Genomic DNA, 22015 nt, shown 5'->3' with positions numbered 1-22015 from the left:
TTAATTCAGATACTGTCCATATCTCTACCACCTCCATGGGGAGGCTGTTACATGCATCTACAACCCTCTCTGTAAAGAAATGTTTCCTTAGATTACTCCTATGCCCTTTTACCTTCATCACATGACTTCTCATTCTAGAGTCTCCTTTCCATTGAAAGAAGCCTGCCTCCTCTGTGTGGAAACTTTGGAGGTATTTAAACGTCTCTCTATCTTATCACCACATCCCACCTTTCCTCTAGGATATACATGTTTAGATTTTTAAGTCTGTCCCCAGTTTGCTTTAGAATAATGGCCACTGATCATTTTAGTAGCTATCCTCTGAACCAACTCCAATCAGTATATAGCATTTTGAAGGTGAGGTCTCCAGAACTGTGACAGTATTCTAAATGAAATATCATCTTGAATTTATACAGGAGCAATATCACGTCTCTTTTTCTCCTGACCATTCCTCTGCCTATGCAGCCAAGCATCTTTCTGGCTTTTGTTATCAACTTATCCACTTATTTGGCCACCTTAAGATCATCAGATACAATCATCCCCAGCTCCCGCTCTTCTTTCATGCTTAGGAAAATTTTACCCCCTATACAGTACTACACCCTTGGATTTTCATGACTTTGCATTTTATAGCATCAGATTTTAATTGCCAGACTCTAGAATAATCCTCAAGCTTCACTAGATCCCTCCTCATGTTTTCCACATCTTCCTGGATGTCTACTCTGTTGCATATTTTGGTACCCCCACTGCTCCGAGCTGGCCCGAGACTCCGCCCAGCTCACCTACTACGTCGAAGAAGCACCATGGGACAGATCTATAAACGCCGCGCTGGTGAGCCGCCTCTTCCTTTTCGTGCTCCTCTCGCCTGATGCACATCTGAGCGCCCCAGAGCCCCTCGATCGGCCCTGCTCCTCCACGCAACCTCGAGGTGCTGTTTGAGCCCGCTGACCAGACCCCACCACCAGACCCCCACTGCTTCGAGCCGGCCCGAGACTCCACCCAGCTCACCTACTACGTCGAAGAAGCGCCGAGGAACAGATCCATAAGGGCCGCGCTGGTGAGCCATAGGCACCACGAGCCGGCATCACATGCCAAAGGAGCGCAACAAAGGGGCCTACCCCTTAGTGTGCCCCTTTGTGCTGCCCCCTTTGAGCTGAACCCATCTCCCTTTCCCCTTTTACACCATCACAACTTAACAACCTCCACTTCTCCCCCTACTTCTCCACCTCCTGCTAGCTTATGAATTACCCCTATTGCCCCCTTCTCCACCATGGAAACACTGCCCATTCCCAAAATCTCACACCAATCTCTCAAATACAAAATATATAATAATATTCACCCTATTATCTACCCTAGATCCCTCATACCCATAATGATTTCTCCTCTAGCACAATTCCTCGGCCTCATAGCCCTCTCCATCATACTATTCAACTCACAATCCCTTGTCAAACCCCCCACCCCATCTTAAATGACATTTTCCTTGACCTCAATCCAGACATCTGCGCTATCACAGAAACCTGGTTTAAGCCAACTGATCTAGTCCTCATCAACCAACTCCCCTCCCACCTCTATGATATCATCTCTATACCTAGACTCAAAAAAGAGGGGGAGGCCTCCTCTTGCAGCAAAAAAAACCTTCAAGCTCCTATCACAACCCATAAAAAGCAACCCCAGATTCGAAATTGGCCTTTTCAAATCCCCACTCCTCCAAGTATGTCTCGTCCACACAACCCCAGGTCTTCTCAAAAACAACCCCTCCCCTCTCATTGAGCTCATCGCCAATAACATTGACTTTGACACCCCCGCCATCATACTTGGCGATTTTAATCTACTCGTTGATACTGTTCCTCCTTCCCCCAATTGCGAAGCCCTTCTAACTTCTCTGGATGCCATGGGCTTTAAACAAATTATCGACAGTCTGACCCACAAAGCTGGCCACACACGTGACTTAATCTTCGTAAACTCCCTAATCCACCAACCTCAACCCCCATCCTGCACCATGGTCCCCTGGACTGACCATTACTTAATAAAATCAACTCTTTCCATAAACAAACCCCCCCCCCTCCCCCCCAATCACAACAATATCATCCAATACAGAAAACCATGCAACAAAGACGAACTTATCACCTCTTTCACTACTGCCCTAACTGAACTAGACAGCTCTAACCCTGACAATGCCTTCTCCACATGGTCCAACATCAACACTAACATAGCCAACAAAATCTGCTCCCTCATATCCAGACAAATAAATCCTGACCACCAAAACAAAAAACCCTGGTACTCCCCAGAACTCAAAAAACTCAAACACGCCCTAAGGAACATCAAAAAGAAATGGCAGAAAGATCCCTCACCTTCCTTATTCGCTACTTACAAATCCACCCTTCATAACTATAGAAATACTATACAGAAAACCAAACGTGATTTCTACTCCCTTAAAATACACAACTTCCAATATAATGCCAAAGTCCTCTTCTCATATGTTTCCCATCTCACTAAATCTTCCCCTCCCCCCACTTCTGACTCTGACTCTAAAATTAAATGCAACACTATCGCCAAATACTTTGACGACAAAATCACCAACCTCATAATGAATCTCCCCCCAACACAAACACCACCCCCTTAAATCCCAATACAATCATCAACTCCTTCGACTCCATCTCTGCTTCTGAAACTGAATCCCTCATAAAAAAAATAAAACCTGCAGCCCACCCTGCCAATCCTATTCCTCTCAACGCCCTTAAATTGATCTCCAACATTCTAGCCAAACCCTTAGCTGACATCATTAACTCATCCCTCGCATACGGGATTGTCCCTGACACGTTGAAATATGCTATAGTCAAACCTATTTTTTAAAAATCCAACCTAAATCCATCCAAACCTGCCAACTACAGACCCATTTCTAATCTCCTCTTCCTAGCTAAACTCCTAGAGAAGGTCGTCAACACCCAACTCTCTGAATACCTGGAGAAACATAACATTCTCTCCCCCTCACAGTTTGGGTTCCACAAATGCTTTAGCACCGAAACCCTGCTCCTCTCCCTTTCTGACATTATCCTCAAAGGTCTTGACAACAGCCAATCCTACATCCTAGCCATACTCGACATATCCTCAGCCTTCGACACCATTAGTCACAAATTTCTCTTCAACAGCCTGATAGAAATTGACTTATCTGGCTCCGCCCTCAACTGGTTCAAGTCTTACCTGGACAACAGATTCTACAAAGTCAAAATAGGAAACAACGAATCCATTCCCATCAAATTAACCCATGGCGTACCACAAGGATCTTCCCTATCCTCCACCCTCTTCAATATATACATGTTGCCTCTCTGCCGACTCCTGTCTGATCTTGGCCTCACCTACTTTGTATACACGGATGACGTCCAAATTCTTATTCCCATCACTGAATCTATCTCCAAATCCCTCCAAATCTGGAAAAACTGTCTATCCTCAATTAATCATCTCCTCTCAGATCTAAACCTTGCCCTCAATACCTCTAAAACAGAACTCCTTCTCATTTCTCATAACCAAACAACTAAACCTCCCACTGATCCCACTCCTATTCCCCCACCTCCCCTCATATTACAACAGATAAGAGACCTCGGCATCATCCTTGACTGCAATCTGAACCTCAAAAAATTCATTAATGCCACTGCACGTTCTCAAAAATTTCCAACCCCCTCCTCCACCTTTACAACTACCGCACCGTCCTCCAAGCAGTAATTTTTTCCAAAATCAATTACTGCAACTCCCTCCTATTAGGCCTCCCTGCCTCCTCCCTCAAACCCCTCCAAATGCTTCAAAATGCTACGACCAGACTCCTCACTAACACACGCAAAATCGACCACATCTTCCCGATCCTTAAAAACCTCCACTGGCTCCCCATCTCCTTCAGAATCCTTTACAAGACCCTCACAATAATTCACAAAACTCTTCACAATCTAAATATGCATTGGCTAAACAACTCTCTATTCTTCCATACCCCCACCAGACACACCAGATCAGCATACACTGGCACTCTACATGTCCCCCCGCCTAAACTCACACACTTTATCTCCACCAGAGATAGAGCATTTTCCATTGCTGGCCCCTCTCACTGGAACTCAATGCCTCCTGACCTACAACTTGAGCCCTCCACCCAGAAATTAAAAAAAAAATTAAAGACTTGGCTCTTCAAGCAAGCCTTCAATTAACTCCTCTCCATCCCCTTACTGCTAACATTCAATCAGAATCATCTGTATATATTTCCTTACATATTTATTTTCTTATTGATCTTGTTCTATTGTTACTACTGTTTCCCCCCTTCCTGCCTTTCTTCTTCCACTCTCTTTTATAAATACTATTATTATAACCATCGAATTGTTACCATAATATACAACCAGCTATTTCGTTCAATGTAACTTCTACTTCTCCTCTTCCTCCTTCTTCCTCTCTATCAGTTCATTGTAAACCATTGTAATGTCATACGAACTTCGGTATATAAAAGCTTTAAATAAATTAATTAATTAGTTAAATAAAATACCACTCACAAAAAGAAAAACATTTTTCTGACAATCTTTCCTCATTATTGCTTATGAAAATGTTGAAAAGAATTGGTTCAAGGGCCAATCCCTGAGGCACATGGCTGATAATACCTTTTTCTACAGCGTGAACTACATTTACCACTTTCATTTCTTGCCCTCCATTCAACCAGTTTCTAATTTAGTCATTCATTTAAGGGCTCATCCCAAGGGCACTCATGCAGATCTGCATCAAAGGCCAAGTTCCACGGGAAGGCTGTCCCATAAAATAGGAGCACTGCAGCTAGAGGCTGCTCAATGGGCGACTGACAGTCAAGCCATAGCAAACGAAGGGGTTGCAAGCAATGACTGCAAACAAACATCTTGTACCAAGTAAAAGCATCAATCAAGTACTTAGTATCTGTTCCATGAAGACATTTAAATAGTATTGAAAGACATTTAGATGTCAGTCTAAACACTAGTGGGAGACAGCGTAATTCTTTTAGTATTAGTTTTACATGTTCTTAGTCCCTGTTAACAATCTTGCTGAGGGGGTTTGAACAAGCTGGTCATATTAAAGAAATTCCTACAATTCCCTGGTAAAGGGAGTTACAGTAATACACTCGACTCATTACCAGCAAATGAATAAGCATGGCCAGATCCTTCTTTTCAAGAAACAGATGAAGCTGACAAAACTGATGAAGATAACAGAAAAAATTCTTGACCACAGTAGAACTTTGCCACTTCATTTTCAAGTTTGTATCTAATTTTATCCCCAAACTAGGGGCACTATCATTAGCAGTTAGCAGAATCCCACTTAGTTTAAGAAATACTGTAAATGGTCTCCCTCTCCGACTAATCCACAATCCAAACAGATAAATGTGCAGCTGCTTTTTCTGGCTAATCTTACTAAGGACTATTATCATTTTGTAATGCTATGAAAATGATTCTTAGGCAGTAATTTTAGAGCTATGTATTTTTTTTACATTAATATAATGTCTAATGTAATAGAACTGGGGTGATTCTCTCTTGATATTTTTTTTAGAAATATTTGTGTTTTGAAATAAACAGGTTTTTGATTGTTATTTTACATTAGTTTCTTTTTTGTGTTTTACTGTCTTGCAATGAATAATTTATGTTTAACTTTGTTGCATGCCACCAACAGTTCTTTTTGAAACAGGAGACTACAAAATGTACGTAAGTTGGGGTTCAACTTGTCTAGCAGACACAAGCCAATATGCAATGGTATCATGACAGATATTAAGCTTAGAAACCTCCAGTTTGATTGTGCTAACAACTGAATAACATTAATGAATGGGCAGCAATCTATCTAACCTTCTACCAAAAAGTAAAGGGAACAGATAGAAATAAAAAGGTAGCGATAATAGGGGATCCAAGATGGTGTCGCCTGATCAAATGTATGAGTCTGAGCTCCCCTGATTTTCTCATTTTCCTCCCGACTTTCTAAATGTGTCCTTGCTGATATGGGGAAGAGGAAAAGGGTTGTTAGGAAGAGGATGCCTACTGTGTCATATACTATCCTTTTTCAGACCACTATGCTGGGACTTGTGCTTACCTCCACATTGACAGCAGTGTCCAATTTGGCTGAAATTAGTGTAGTCAGCCCTTCAGCGGCTGAAGTGTCGCTCAACAGCCCCAACTGTCGATCTATACTGCGGCCTCCTGGTAGTGCGCTCTCTTTCTTGTGGAGGATATGCCGGACAATACAGAGAAGTCTGATGCTTCTGCAACATCATCCTGGCAGCATCATCCTTCTTCAGCTGGCGAGGAATATGTGGCTGAGTGAGCTGGGAGAGGGGAATCGCTCCACGGAGCTGCAGGAGAGTACTGAGGCAGTTTGGGTGCAGTTAACTTCATCCGAAGTCCCGAATTAAGTTCTGGGACATATTCACAGGATATTATTGATGCTATCTCTAGTCTTAAAGCTAGAATTATCTTTTGAGAAGCCTGCTCAAATTATTCTTGAAAGTTTGTGGACTGTAATATAGAAACATAGAAACATATAAATGTCTGCAGAAAAGGACCAAATGATCCACCCAGTCTGCCCAGCAAGCTTAGGCCAGTATCTGCTGCACTGTGCAGGTTGCCCCAGTGTTTACCACTTTCCCAGACCGTAAAGGTCAGGGCCCTCGGATGCTGTCCAAATCCAATTTTTCCTAGCCCCTGCTGTGGAAGCAGAAAGCAATGATGGAGCCGCATCAAAAGTATCAGGCTTAATGATTAACAAGTTGATTTTAAAAGGCCCGTGTACACAAATAGCAGGGGATATGCGCGTGGCCAGGCCCTGCGCATGCCGAGCACATTTTAGAAAGGGTCCGTGCGTAACTCCTGATACATGCACAAGTGCCAGGCCTGAAGAAAGGGGCAGGCTGGGGGAGGCGGGGTTTGGGAGGGGCAGGGGGCAGGCCAGGACAGCGCCATTAGATGCTGCCCCGGGGAGGCGCGCATCAACAGCCGGCTGGCACACGGAGTTTACTTCTGCTCCGGAGGAGCAGTAAGTATATAAACAAAAAAATTGGGGATAGCTAGGGTAGGTTTAGGGGTTGTGGAGGAGAGGGGAAGAGGGAGCAAGACTAGGGTTAGGGTTAGGGAACTGAGCAAAGGTCCAATCGCATCGTCGCACGATTCTTTTAAAATCCCCCCCTCCCCCCCCCCCCATGCATGGAGGAGGCCACCCGCCCACACATGTGGACATTAAAATCTGGTGCCATGTGCGCACGGGAATCGCATTTTATAACATACTGACGCGCACATGTTATACAATTGTGTGCATATGGATGCATGCGTGGGCCTTTTAAAATCTACTCCTAAGTATAGTAAAAGCCGGATCAGCAAGGTACCCCCATGCTTATTTGTTTGCCACTGTAAAATTCGGGGCCCTCGTTGCTTGCTGTCTGAATCCAATTCTCCTTTTCCCACTGCCGCTGAAGCAGAGAGCAATGATGGAGTTGCATTAAGCCTTGATACTGTTATTTCTCAATGGTGGCCATTGAGAAATCAGTCTCCTCTCTTGTGTTATTGACTGTTGATTCACATTCTAAATTTCACTCTCAAGAACAGCCTATCTCAGTTGTGAAAGAGGCTTTCTGATGTGGAAAATTTCTGTTGCTCAAAGAAGTTCAGAGTAACATAAGGATCTACTGTATCTTTGTCTTCAAGGAGGATTGAAAACATGGAAAACTCTCTCATGTCTTTGAATCTGCATGTACTTAATTTGCCTTATGTGCCTCTTATTTTTCCCTCTAAACCTTTTAAGTCTAACTCAAAGGAGGTACTGCAAATTCCAGAAGCTGCATTACCTTCTTTTGGAAAAATGTATTTTGCCTATTTCCCAGAAAGTCATTGGAGGTGACTTGTTGGATGTTTCCATTGATTTATCAAATTTCTTGGAGAATTCTGGAGAAGAAAATTTGGCTAGAGCTACATTATGTGTGATGTTTGATTTTTTTGTAAAGTTGTAACAATATTTTTCATCCTTTAAACAGAGCAAGGATGTTCTGTTTAAAGGACAAGAAATGTGGATGTTTCCTGATCTTGCTAAAGCTAGCAGGAACGTAGGAGGAAGTTCCTGGCTATGAGACCAGAGGTGCTGGCCTTGGGGGCTTCTTGTGTTATTTGACAGTCCTGTAAATATGCTATAATTCTTGATGCTATTAGATTTCTTTTTATGTTCCCTTGCAGTTAAGAGAGTTTATAGATGCTAGACATAGCGCTGCTACTTGATTTGGCCTTGTGTGTGTGTGTATGTCTGTGAATTTAGGTATTGTGGGTAGGGTTCTGCTCAGACATATTCCTTTTCCCTTTTTTTTCCTACTTAGGTTGGCCTTTTCTGTGGCTTTTTCTGTTCCCTCTTAGAGATTTGGGGTCTACAAATTATATGTATTTCTGTTATAATTTATTTCCTTATTATGATTATGATTTTGTATGTTTCCTATTTTTTTTCAAAGATGTCTTCTATTTGATTTGTGTAATAAATAAAAAGTTATTTTTAAAAGTAGCGGCAATACAGAACCTTATGGGACTCCACAGTTCATCAATTTAACTATTGAACGATGTGCATGCCAATGGATCCTGTATCAACAATTTGCAAGAAAGGAAGAAATCCAGTTCCCCACCACTCCAGACCACCCAGTAGATCTTGCAAAGATGGTGATCAGATATCTCCAACAGAATAATAAGGGAATCAACATCTTTGTCTGCCTGTAAACATAATTTTATTAATTTTATTTTATTTCAATTTTAATTTACAGTATATTCCATCTTCCCTGACACTTCAAAACAGATTACATTCAGGTACTGTTGGTATTTCCAACAGTACCTGATGGAAATACCAATCCCAGAGGATTTACAATCTAAAGGGGACATTTAGTAAACTGCATTAAGACATTTACCATGCAGTAAATGCCTTAACACAGCAATAACATGTGGTATTTTAAATGCATAGTTACATAGTTAATGATGGCAAATAAAAAATAAAATGATCCATCCAGTAGGGATGTGCAGAGGGACACCATACATTGCATTCAGGATTCGTATTCGTCGGGGGGCAGATACGTTGCATTCGGCAAGGGGGTCCCCGATACGTACATGTGTTAATTCGTATTCGTTTCCTGGCTAAAATTGAATTAAGTACAACTCCCTACCCTCCCCCCCCCCCCCCCCCAAGCCTTACCAAAACTCTCTGGTGGTCCAGCAGGGGGTTCGGGAGCCATCTCCTGCACTCACACCCTCGGCTGCCGGTATTCAAAATGGCGCCGATAGCCTTTGACCTTCTATGTCACAGGGGCTACGGGTGCCATTGGTCAGCCCCTGTCACATGGTAGGAGCAATGGATGGCCGGCGCCATCCATTGCTCCTTTATTGAGGAAGATGTTGGAAACATATCTACATTTGAACATAAGAACATAAGAAAATGCCATACTGGGTCAGACCAAGGGTCCATCAAGCCCAGCATCCTGTTTCCAACAGTGGCCAATCCAGGCCATAAGAACCTGGCAAGTACCCAAAAACTAAGTCTATTCCATGTAACCATTGCTAATAGCAGTGGCTATTCTCTAAGTGAACTTAATAGCAGGTAATGGACTTCTCCTCCAAGAACTTATCCAATCCTTTTTTAAACACAGCTATACTAACTGCACGAACCACATTCTCTGGCAACAAATTCCAGAGTTTAATTGTGCGTTGAGTAAAAAAGAACTTTCTCCCATTAGTTTTAAATGTGCCCCATGCTAACTTCATGGAGTGCCTCCTAGTCTTTCTACTATCCGAAAGAGTAAATAACCGATTCACATCTACCCGTTCTAGACCTCTCATGATTTTAAACACCTCTATCATATCCCCCCTCAGCCGTCTCTTCTCCAAGCTGAAAAGTCCTAACCTCTTTAGTCTTTCCTCATAGGGGAGTTGTTCCATTCCCCTTATCATTTTGGTAGCCCTTCTCTGTACCTTCTCCATCGCAATTATATCTTTTTTGAGATGCGGCGACCAGAATTGTACACAGTATTCAAGGTGCGGTCTCACCATGGAGCGATACAGAGGCATTATGACAATTTCCGTTTTATTCATCATTCCTTTTCTAATAATTCCCAACATTCTGTATGCTTTTTTGACTGCCACAGCACACTGCACCGACGATTTCAATGTGTTATCCACTATGACACCTAGATCTCTTTCTTGGGTTGTAGCACCTAATATGGAACCCAACATTGTGTAATTATAGCATGGGTTATTTTTCCCTATATGCATCACCTTGCACTTATCCACATTAAATTTCATCTGCCATTTGGATGCCCAATTTTCCAGTCTCACAAGGTCTTCCTGCAATTTATCACAATCTGCTTGTGATTTAACTACTCTGAACAATTTTGTGTCATCTGCAAATTTGATTATCTCACTCGTCGTATATCTTTCCAGATCATTTATAAATATATTGAACATTAAGGGTCCCAATACAGATCCCTGAGGCACTCCACTGTCCACTCCCTTCCACTGAGAAAATTGCCCATTTAATCCTACTCTTTGTTTCCTGTCTTTTAGCCAGTTTGCAATCCTCGAAAGGACATCGCCACCTATCCCATGACTTTTTACTTTTCCTAGAAGCCTCTCATGAGGAACTTTGTCAAACGCCTTCTGAAAATCCAAGTATACTACATCTACCGGTTCACCTTTATCCACATGTTTATTAACTCCTTCAAAAAAGTGAAGCAGATTTGTGAGGCAAGACTTGCCCTGGGTAAAGCCATGCTGACTTTGTTCCATTAAACCATGTCTTTCTATATGTTCTGTGATTTTGATGTTTAGAACACTTTCCACTATTTTTCCTGGCACTGAAGTCAGGCTAACCGGTCTGTAGTTTCCCGGATCGCCCCTGGAGCCCGTTTTAAATATTGGGGTTACATTTGCTATCCTCCAGTCTTCAGGTACAATGGATGATTTTAATGATAAGTTACAAATTTTTACTAATAGGTCTGAAATTTCATTTTTTAGTTCCTTCAGAACTCTGGGGTGTATACCATCTGGTCCAGGTGATTTACTACTCTTCAGTTTGTCAATCAGGCCTACCACATCTTCTACGTTCACCGTGATTTGATTCAGTCCATCTGAATCATTACCCATGAAAACCTTCTCCATTACGGGTACCTCCCCAATATCCTCTTCAGTAAACACCGAAGCAAAGAAATCATTTAATCTTTCCGCAATGGCCTTATCTTCTCTAAGTGCCCCATTAACCCCTCGATCATCTAACGGCCCAACTGACTCCCTCACAGGCTTTCTGCTTTGGATATATTTAAAAATGTTTTTACTGTGAGTTTTTGCCTCTACAGCCTACTTCTTTTCAAATTCTCTCTTAGCCTGTCTTATCAATGTCTTACATTTAACTTGCCAATGTTTATGCGTTATCCTATTTTCTTCTGTTGGATCCTTCTTCCAATTTTTGAATGAAGATCTTTTGGCTAAAATAGCTTCTTTCACCTCCCCTTTTAACCATGCCGGTAATCGTTTTGCCTTCTTTCCACCTTTTTTAATGTGTGGAATACATCTGGACTGTGCTTCTAGAATGGTATTTTTTAACAATGACCACGCCTTTTGGACATTTTTTACTTTTGTAGCTGCTCCTTTCAGTTTTTTTCTAACAATTTTTCTCATTTTATCAAAGTTTCCCTTTTGAAAGTTTAGCACGAGAGCCTTGGATTTGCACACTGTTCCTTTTCCAGTCATTAAATCAAATTTGATCATATTATGATCACTATTGCCAAGCGGCCCCACCACCGTTACCTCTCTCACCAAGTCCTGTGCTCCACTGAGAATTAGATCTAAAATTGCTCCCTCTCTCGTCGGTTCCTGAACCAATTGCTCCATAAAGCCATCTCCCCTATGAGGAAAGGCTAAAGAGGTTAGGGCTGTTCAGCTTGGAGAAGAGATGGCTGAGGGGGGATATGATAGAGGTCTTTAAAATCATGAGAGTTCTTGAATGAATAGATGTGAATCGGTTATTCATACTTTCAGATAATAGAAGGACTAGGGGGCACTCTATGAAGTTAGCAAGTAGCACATTTAAGATTAATCAGAGAAAGTTCCGTTTCACTCAACGCACAATTATGCTCTGGAATTTGATGCCAGAGGATGTGGTTAGTGCAGTTAGTGTAGCTGGGTTTAAAAAAGGTTTGGATAGGTTCTTGGAGGAGAAGTCCATTAACTGTTACTAATCAAGTTGACTTAGGGGCGGATTTTAAGAGCCCTGCTCGCCTAAATCCGCCCAAATCCGAGCGGATTTAGGCGAGCAGGGCCCTGCGCGCCGGTAAGCCTATTTTACATAGGCCTACCGGCGCGCGCAGAGCCCCGGGACTCGCGTAAGTCCCGGGGTTTTCGGAGGGGGCGTGTCGGGGGCGGGCCCGAACCGTGCGGCGTTTTTGGGGCGTGTCGGGAGCGTTCCGGGGGCGGGCCCGGAGGCGTGGCTATGGCCCAGGGTGGCCCGGGGGCGTGGCCGCGCCCTCCGGACCCGCCCCCAGATCACGTCCCGGCGCGCTAGCAGCCCGCTGGCGTGCGGGGATTTACGTCTCCCTCCGGGAGGCGTAAATCCCCCAACAAATGTAAGGGGGGGGTTTAGACAGGGCCGGGCGGGTGGGTTAGGTAGGGGAAGGGAGGGGAAGGTGAGGGGAGGGCAAAAGAAAGTTCCCTCCGAGGCCGCTCCAATTTCGGAGCTGCCTCGGAGGGAACGGGGGTAGGCTGCGCGGCTCGGCGCGCGCCGGCTATACGAAATCGATAGCCTTGCGCGCGCCGATCCCGGATTTCAGCGGCTACGCGCGTATCTACTGAAATCCAGCTTACTTTTGTTTGCGCCTGGAGCACCAACAAAAGTACGCCTATTCGCGGTTTTTGAAAATCTACCCCTTAGAGAATGGCCTCTGCTATTACTGGCATCAGTAGCATGGGATCTTCTTAGTGTTTGGTTCTTGTAACCTGGTTTGACCTCTGTTGGAAACAGGATACTGGGCTTGATCTGACCCAGCATGGCAATTTCTTATGTTCTTATGTTCTTAATTGTGATAATTTTGAGCAACTAAAACAAATGTCTGTGATAATGGAGGATGTAATAAATCAGACTGACAAATTAAAGAGTAACAAATCACTAGGATCAGATGGTATGCACCCCGGAATCCTAAAAGAATACAAACATAAAATTACAAACCTGTTATTAGTAATCTGTAACCTATCATTTAAAATAGTCATAATACCTGAAGACTGGAGGGTGGCCTGTGTGATGCCAATTTTTAAAAAGGGCTTGGGGTGATCTGGGAAAATATAGACCGGTGAGCCTAATGTCAGTGTTAGGCAAAACTGTAGAAGCTCTTTTTAAAAACAAAAATCAATCATGTATAATAAACCTTCTATCTATTTCAGTTAGAGCTTTTTTTGCACTTATTTGTGTGAGACTACTAATTAACTCCTACTTTACAATATTACTTTTCCCAATCCCTTAAATGGGCAGTAGTTTATATATCAAGTCTGAGTGAGGGTTTGTTTTGCACTTATTTATCCAAAGAATTAGTTGATGCCTATTATGTACATTTTCTCCTTGTCTTCTAACTGTGCAATAATTTATAAACATAGATTTGAGATGGGGTGGTTAGGAGTGGGTAGCACCACTGTCCCGGCGACACTTTCTTTTATTTATTTATTTTTTTGGTAAGGCAAAACAGTAGCCTTCACTAAGCTACCAGAGGAAAAGCTGAAAGTTCAACCAGGAAGAAATCCAACTCTGGCAGAAATTTTTTGTATAAATCTATTTGATAGATATTTGCCCCAGGGAGCATCTTTCCCGCCTTTTGAATTTCTAACAGCATTATGTTCTTAAATGATTGGAGATGTTAGTACTTTAGCCTGCTCTGTTAATACTCCTGGGTGGTAATCCAGGAGTAATGCCCTGCCCTTAGAATTATAAGAGAAGGGTGCTCTGCCTTTCAGATAGAAGTTTAAAATCCTTTTTTTTACATAAGCATTTGAAACATAGAAGTATAGAAATGTTGGCTGAGAAGGACCAAATGATCCATCCAGTCTGCCCAGCAAGCTTATGGTGATATCTGCTGCATTGTATAGGTTTCCCCTGTGCTTATCAGTTTCCCAGACCATTAAAGTCAGGGTCTTTGTTCAACTGTTCTTTACAGTTAATGGCCTTTCATTGTAATCAGTAGTTTAAGATTAAGATAGTCATTTTTAGTTAAGTGATTTTGCATTGTGTTACTTCTGTAACTAAGATTTTGACTGTGTGGTTATGTTATAGATTGTTTTTCATGTTGTCGTAATTATTATTTTTATGTGTTTTTATTGTACCATGCTAAGGAAACTACCCTACATTAGTGGAATATAAATGATTTGAAATAAATAAAATAATAAAGGGGATGGAATGATTCCTCTATAAGGAAAGGCTAAAGAGGTTAAGACTCTTCAGCTTGGAGAAGAAATGGCTGTAGGAAGATATGACAGAGGTCTATAAATTAGTGAGTGAAGTGGAATGGGTAAACGTGAATCAGTTGTTCACTCTTTCAAAAAGTACAAAGGCAAGGGAACATACAATGAATTTATTAGGTGATACATTTAAAACTAATAAAAGAAAACATTTTTTACTCAATGCATAATTAAGCTTTGGAATTCATTGCTAGAGGATATGATGAAAGCTATAAGTGTAGCTGCATTTAAAAATGTTTGGATAAGTTCCTGGAGGAAAAGCCCATAAACCATAATTAAGGTGGAGTTGCCGAAATCCATTGCTTATCCCTGGGATTAGCAGCATGGAATCTATCTACTCCTTGGGATCCTGCCAGGTACTTGTGACCTGGATTGGCCATTGTTGGAAATAGGATACTGGCTTGATGGACCTTTGCTCTGATCCAATATGGCAAATCTTATGTACTTATATAATTATATAATTGAGTAAATTTTGGAAATATTAGTTACAACACCCAGTCTGTCATCATCAAATACTGCTTTGATATAAAGGTTAGCAACCATTGTGCACCAGTTCTCTCTGTGCCCAGTTTTCCTTTTTCTTTCACCCATCTTGAACATTTTTTATGTCATTTTATCTCTTTTGCCCTGTAAAATTACCTCCAGTACTACATTGGCTGATTTTCTATCACACCCTCTAAGAATATGACCAGTAAAAGAAAAACATTTTTGGCCAAGTCTACCAGGGTTCTTTTGCTTCACATCATTTCATGATTGCTCATTTGAGATCATGTCCTTCTAACTAGTATTCTGTCTATAACTTCACATTTCAAATGATTGTACCATTTTCTTTATGATCTTTTTACTATAAGTCCATGTTCCACTTCTATGTCCTACCTATGAGAATATGTATACTCTCAGTAGCCTTTTCTTTAGCTTTAAATCTAAGTTTCTCTTAAGAAATGCCTCACGGTGCTATCATTTTTTATATTCTCAATATTTTGTTTAACTTTTTCTAAATATTTTCTATCTTTTGTGATCCAACTACCTAGAAATACTGTATATTCTTTCATTTCCTTCTGTTTCATTCAATCAGCAAATGCTTCTATAGCATTGGTATTCATTTTACAGTTGGCAATTTTATTGCATTATTATCTTGTAAATTCTGCAAAGCGTTCCCCTGCAATTCACTTTGAGCTCCTGGAAACAGCGATGTTCAAAAAAATATCACAACCTAACTTACATTGAATAGCTCACGTGATATCTGTTTTATCATAGCCAATATAGGCCATTTAGATCCAGCGTATGACATAATCTGTGACATCGCTGTGAAGACTGATTGTGCTGATGTTTATCATTAATATATAATATTGTAAGCTGCCTTGACTGTTCGCAGAACACAGCATATAAATAACGCTAAATAAATAAAGATGGCCACTGCTAAAGGTTTAGCAGAATAACAAGGCAACTGTTCAAAAAAAAAAGAAACATTTTTTAAATAGTACAGGGTGCTTATTGCTTCCAGTCATATGGATGTTTGAAAGGTACAGAATGTCTTTTCAGTGCAAGCATCCAATCTATTAAACCATAAAATGTAATAAAATATGAGGTTTATCTCACAAGACCGTGCAGCACCTGTAGGAATCCGAGACTACATTTTACTGTTGCCGAGACGGTTTCCTGTTACATGTGGTAATAATGCGGCTCTGTACGAGATTGTCACTCATTGCCGTGAAGCACCCTGGTATTCTGCCGCTGCTATGGCATTTCCTTTCCTTTTCTTCTCCCAAACCAGTTTCTGTTCATTTTATTGTGGAAAATCCCTAGTACACAAATAGCACAACAACAAGAATAATTGTGACTCTTGAGGGGGAAACAAATGATTGCAAACTCAAATAAGAAACATTCCTTTCATGCCTGCACTTGGAAGCATTCAACAAAAAACAATTCACGCTCCAGTTACAAAGAACTGAATGAATCACTGCAGGATGAATCTGCTTCGTGGTTCTGGTGGCGGTATTTGCCAAAAGATTAAAATGTTTTCGCAGTTGTATTACTAATTGCATTACACATTGTTTAGTGTAAACGGGCATCACAGAAAAGCATGACTTCATGCCAATTAATACTTACAAAACAAAGGCACTTTACAAGAGGAACCTTGGCCAGAACAGAAAAACGTTCCAATGATTGACAAAACAATTTTCTCTTAAAAAAAAAAAGTGAGTAGAAAGCAAACGTTGATGAGGACATGAAGCAACATACAAGAAATAGCTCTGATCTGCAGACACTCTGTTTTCAAAAAGAGTAAGGGAGCACTCTATGTATTCTGCACATAATATTTTAAAAGTTCATCGAGCAAGCCTATCCCTGTTTAGATTAAAGGCCTGGCTTTTCTTGTTCATTTTCTTGAAACCTGGGAAAGAAGTCTTGTTGACAAGGAAGTCATATGCAGTGTTGACTTGCATGGAAACAGAAATATGACAATAGATGAAGGCTGCAAGAGCCATCTAGTCTGCCCAAATTCCTTCCTGTTAAAATGCCATAGACCAGACTTAGGGCCTCATTTTCCAAGGAGTTACCGCAGGAGATAAATTCGCAAATCGCGCTAACAGCCGTTAACGCAATTTGCGAATGCAAATTCTTAATTTAGTATTCAGGGGGTGGAGTTGGGGCGGAGTTTATGTAAAATTATCGTGTGCGGCGAAACGGCCACAGTGGTAGCGCGGCTCCCAACGCGGCCAATAGCTACAACCCTTTCATTCGCGATACGTTGTGCGCTACAGGCCGGTAAAGGAGTATTGCGGTTCACGATATTCCCAGACAGCCCGTTTCAGTATCAGAGAGAGAGAGAGAGAGAGAGGCAACAACAAGCTAGGTTGAGAGAATGTTGCCCAAATCTCTTCTTGGAACGAGTTTCCTCACTCCGACGGCCAGCAAATCTTCACTAGAGACCACTGTTCTTTCCGTAGGTCTCATGTTGAATGTGAAAGTGGCCCACAACCCCCTACGCTCATACCTAATCCCCACCTCGAGTTACTAGGTGGCCCTCCCATAGGGATACAAATACCTGTCTAGGGCATAGGCACTATAGTAAGGTGATCTCTCTCTCTCTCTCTCTATCTCTCTCTCTCTCTCTCTCTCTCTCGCTCTCTCTCTATCTCTCTCTCTCTCTCTCTCTCTCTCTCTCTCTCTCTCTCTCTCTCTCTCTCTCTCATAGTTCCAGTCAAATAACAGCCCAACTGTAAAAGCTAATTTAAAACAGAGAGCCTAATCATTCTCCTGAAGGCTAGATAATTGTCTTATCTCTGCAGACTAACAGGGAAATTATTCCAAAACTCTAGGCCCACACAGGAAAGAATTCTCGTCCTGGTCTCCTCTAAGCGAATGTCCTTCCCGGATGTTAATTGAAGGAGGGCTTCAAATAAAAGATCTAACTGGAACCCAGGAAGAGATCATATGGTGGTAGATTTTAAAAGCCCTGGATTTAAGTGCGCAGGGCGCACCTATTTTGCATAGGCCGCCGGTGCGCGCAAAGCCCCGGGATGCGCGTAAGTCCCAGAGCTTCATAAAAGGGGCGGAAGGGGGCGTGTTGGCCAGATGGGGGTATGTCCAGGGGTGGGTCCGGGGTCAGGGGGCGGTCTGAGGTGGGTTCGGGGGCGTGGTGACGGTTCGGGGGTGGGCCGGGAGGGCAGTCCCGAGTCCCCTGGCACTGCGGCCTGTGCCGGGGGATGCCGAGGCGGCGCGCACAAGTTACACCTACCTCAAGCAGGCGTAACTTGTACAGCAAAGATAGGAGGGGATTTAGGTAGGGCTGGGGGGGGGTGGGTTAGATAGGGGAAGGGAGGGGAAGGTGGGGGGACACGGAAGGAAAGTTCCCTCTGAGGCAGCTCTGATTTTGGAGCGGCCTCAGAGGAAACGGAGCGGCTTAGCGTGCGCAGGCTGCTGATTTTGTGCAGCCTTGCATGCGCCGACTCCGGATTTTATAAGATACGTGCAGCTATGCACGTATCTTATAAAATCTGGCGTACTTTTTAAAGATTTACCTCATGGATTTTTCTAAAAACTAAATTAAGAACTTTGATCTGGAGTGTATCGAGCAAAATTACTAAAGTGCTCCTTGGCTCTGTGTTTTTTTCTGATTACAAACTGACATTTGTCTAGAATCGAATTATCATCCAAAAAATTATTATGTTGGCCAGCAATTACTTTTCTATGATTTTATACTAAAATACTAACGGGCTGATACAGTAAAAAACGCGGGAGAGCGAGCACCCGCTCTCCCAGCACGCACACAGGACTCTCTCCTGTGAGCGATCCAGTAAAAAAATTTATTTAAATTAGTCCCGGCGGTAAAAAGAGGCGCTACGGACACTAGCGCGTCCCTGGTGCCTCTTTTCGGACAGGAGCGGAGGCTGTCAGTGGGTTTGACAGCCGACGCTCAATCTGCCGGCGTCGGGTCTCGAGCCCGCTGACAGCCACGGGTTTGGAAACTGGACGCCAGCAAAATTGAGCATCCGGTTTTCAACCCGTGAGCCGCGGGCCTATTTCAAGTTTTTTTTTTTTTAACTTTTATAAACTTTCGGGACCTCTAACTCAATATCGCCATGATATTAAGTCGAAGGGTGCACAGAAAAGCATTTTTTACTGCTTTTCTGTGCACTTTCCCGGTGCCCGGAAAAATTAGCGCCTACCTTTGGGAAAGCGCTAATTTCTGAAAGTAAAATGTGCGGCTTGGCTGCACATTTTGCTTACTGAATCATGCGGGAATACCTAATAGGGCCATCAACATGCATTTGCATGTTGCGAACACTATTAGGTTCGGCGGGGGTTGGACGTGCGTTTTGGACGCGCTAATACCCCTTACTGAATAAGGGGTAAAGCTAGCGCGTCGAAAACGCGTGTCCAAATGCCGGCTAACAGTGTGCTCCATCGGCCTGTAAATTAGGTACTAGAAGAAAATTAGCCAATACTATAGGCTTCAAGGCAGGTATATTTACTAAAGATTTAACAGTGGGTTCTTTCAAAATTCTTGGAAAACAGTCTTCACACAAAAATGCATTAACCAAGATTGTAAGGTGCACAATTAAGCCATTTCAGACTGATTTCAAAAGCCATGAAGGGGAAGGGTCTGTTAGACAAAAGCTTAGCTTAATCCGTGCCAAAAAAAACCCCCTAATTCTTCAGCTAAAGCCTCAAATGCTCCCCAACAAATGGGGCCAGTGCTAGCATTTTTGCTGCCCTGTGTGAAAACTTGTGTTGCCATCCCCTTGGTTCTATTTTTTTAACACTTAAATTGTGTTGTTCTTCCCAATAACCAACACATAGTATAAACTGTCAGTTACGGTCTGTCCCAACTTCCCAAGCCCCTTTTCCCCTGCCAAAAAAAGTCCTCTGATGATCCAAATTTTAAAAACTAACACGCACACCCTTAGGATATATCTATGCAGATGATATGCAATTGGTATTTCCACTGGGGCGAGATTTAGTGACCTTAGGCAATGTACAAGAGGGTTTAAAAACACTGATGGAATGGATGGCAGTAAATAAATTAGCTTTAAATGCGGGAAAGAGAGAATGGATGTTTTTTTACAACTATAGACATATCTAGACCTTTAAAGTTAGAAGTGGGTAAGATCTCTTGCTTGGGTGCGCCAGTAATTAGAAATTTGGGGGTACAGTATGATGATAAGTTGTTTTTTGAACCACAGATCTCACTGGTGGTGTGAAGGGAATTCTTGAAGTTGCATCGATTGAAGAAAATCAGGGGTTTGGTGAACTCTCAAGTGTTTTGGATAATATTACAGACATTGGTGATGCTGGTATTTGACTACTGGAATGGGGTGTTGATGAAAGTGATATTCAACGGCTCCAAGTAATGCAGAATTTGGCAACCAAATTAGTCTTTGAGTGCCCAAAGAGACAAAGTGCTAGACCACTACTAAACAAATTACATTGGCTTCCCATTGGAGAAAGGGTAACATTTTTTTATCTTAAGCATGAATTTGTTTACTACTAAGCCTAATAACATGTTATGTTTTTACACCCTTGTCAACCCCTTTATCCCTATAACCTATTTTCAGTTCCTTGTAAACCGGTGCGATATGTATTCTTTACAGGAACATCGGTATATAAAAATTAAAAATAAATAAATAAATAAATAACCTTATTTTGTAAACCGTTATGATGGCGTTATTTTGATGTTTCTGAATGATGGTATATAAAACTCGTTAAATAAATAAATAAATAAAATTTAAGATTATAACCCTGATGTACAAGTTGGCTCAAAATGAGGGAGCTAATTATTTATGGAGGCTAGAAAGTAAGCATTTTCCAATTCATAATCTATGATCTGCAAATGATGCCTTGTTTTTTGTCCCGAGGGTGAAAGAAATTAAAAGGGTAGCCTTCCAAAACAGGATATTCTCAGTGTTTGGGCCTACATTATGGGCTTATAGTTTACATTTACCTGTTCTCTTCCACTAATACATTGTGGAATTCAGCACTATTAGACATTAGGTTGGAGTCCAACTATTTTTCATTCAGAAAGAAAGTAAAGGCATGGCTCTATCCAAGAACCTAATACGGCTGGCAGTCTTTTTAGGTTGTTTTTGTTTTTATTTTAATGTACTGTGCTTTTTTATATTGTTTTTATGATTTTATGGCTGTGTTTATGATGTTGTGAACCACTGTGATCAGTTTTTGATGCGTATAAAAGTAGCTTGGAAATAAATAAGCCATGGGTCTAAAACACTTGCCTTAGCTATTGGAATAAAAATAATGCTGGCTTACCCTGTAGTCAGCACCATTTTTTTTTTAATAATTTTTTATTTTCATAAATTTCAAATATTTCACAAGAATTACCTTGGTAGTAATTTCAGTACATCATTCAAGAAATACAGGACATTCCTCAATTTTAAAGAAGAAGAAAATTAGAAGAAAAAATCTAACATTTATGTACCTAAATAAAAGAAATAGAGGAAAAGATTCTATGAAAAAGAGCGTATAAATCTTTTACCACGTAAATTTACTGAAAAGAAACTTGGACGGTAAGAAGATGAATTGGCCATCATATTAAGCTGAGCTAGTTGGGGGTAATCCTCGGGTGTGTGTATCCAGGAATGTTCTGGGTTCAAAGAAAGCATAATTCACATTTTGAAATTTAATAGAACACTTGCATGGGTAATGCAGTAAAAATCTTGATCCCAATTGAATCGCTTCCATACGCGTGGCCAGAAAATTATTTTTCCGAATCTAGGTTGATTTTGTAACATCCAGGTAAAGCCAAAGCTTTTGTTCATAAAATAGACTGTCTATTCTGGGAAAAAAGCCTCAAAACGTTTCTATCCATTAAGAAATCAAAGTAACCAATAAAGGTTAAGAACATAAGAAATTGCCGTACTGGGTCAGACCAAGGGTCCATCAAGCCCAGCATCCTGTTTCCAACAGTGGCCAATCCAGGCCATAAGAACCTGGCAAGTACCCAAAAACTAAGTCTATTCCATGTTACCATTGCTAGTGGCAGTGGCTATTCTCTAAATGAACTTAATAGCAGGTAATGG

This window comes from Rhinatrema bivittatum, chromosome 2, assembly GCF_901001135.1.
Source record: "Rhinatrema bivittatum chromosome 2, aRhiBiv1.1, whole genome shotgun sequence".
NCBI lineage: Eukaryota > Metazoa > Chordata > Amphibia > Gymnophiona > Rhinatrematidae > Rhinatrema > Rhinatrema bivittatum.
The sequence above is the reverse complement of the archived record's forward strand: the minus strand, read 5'-3'. Positions refer to the sequence as shown.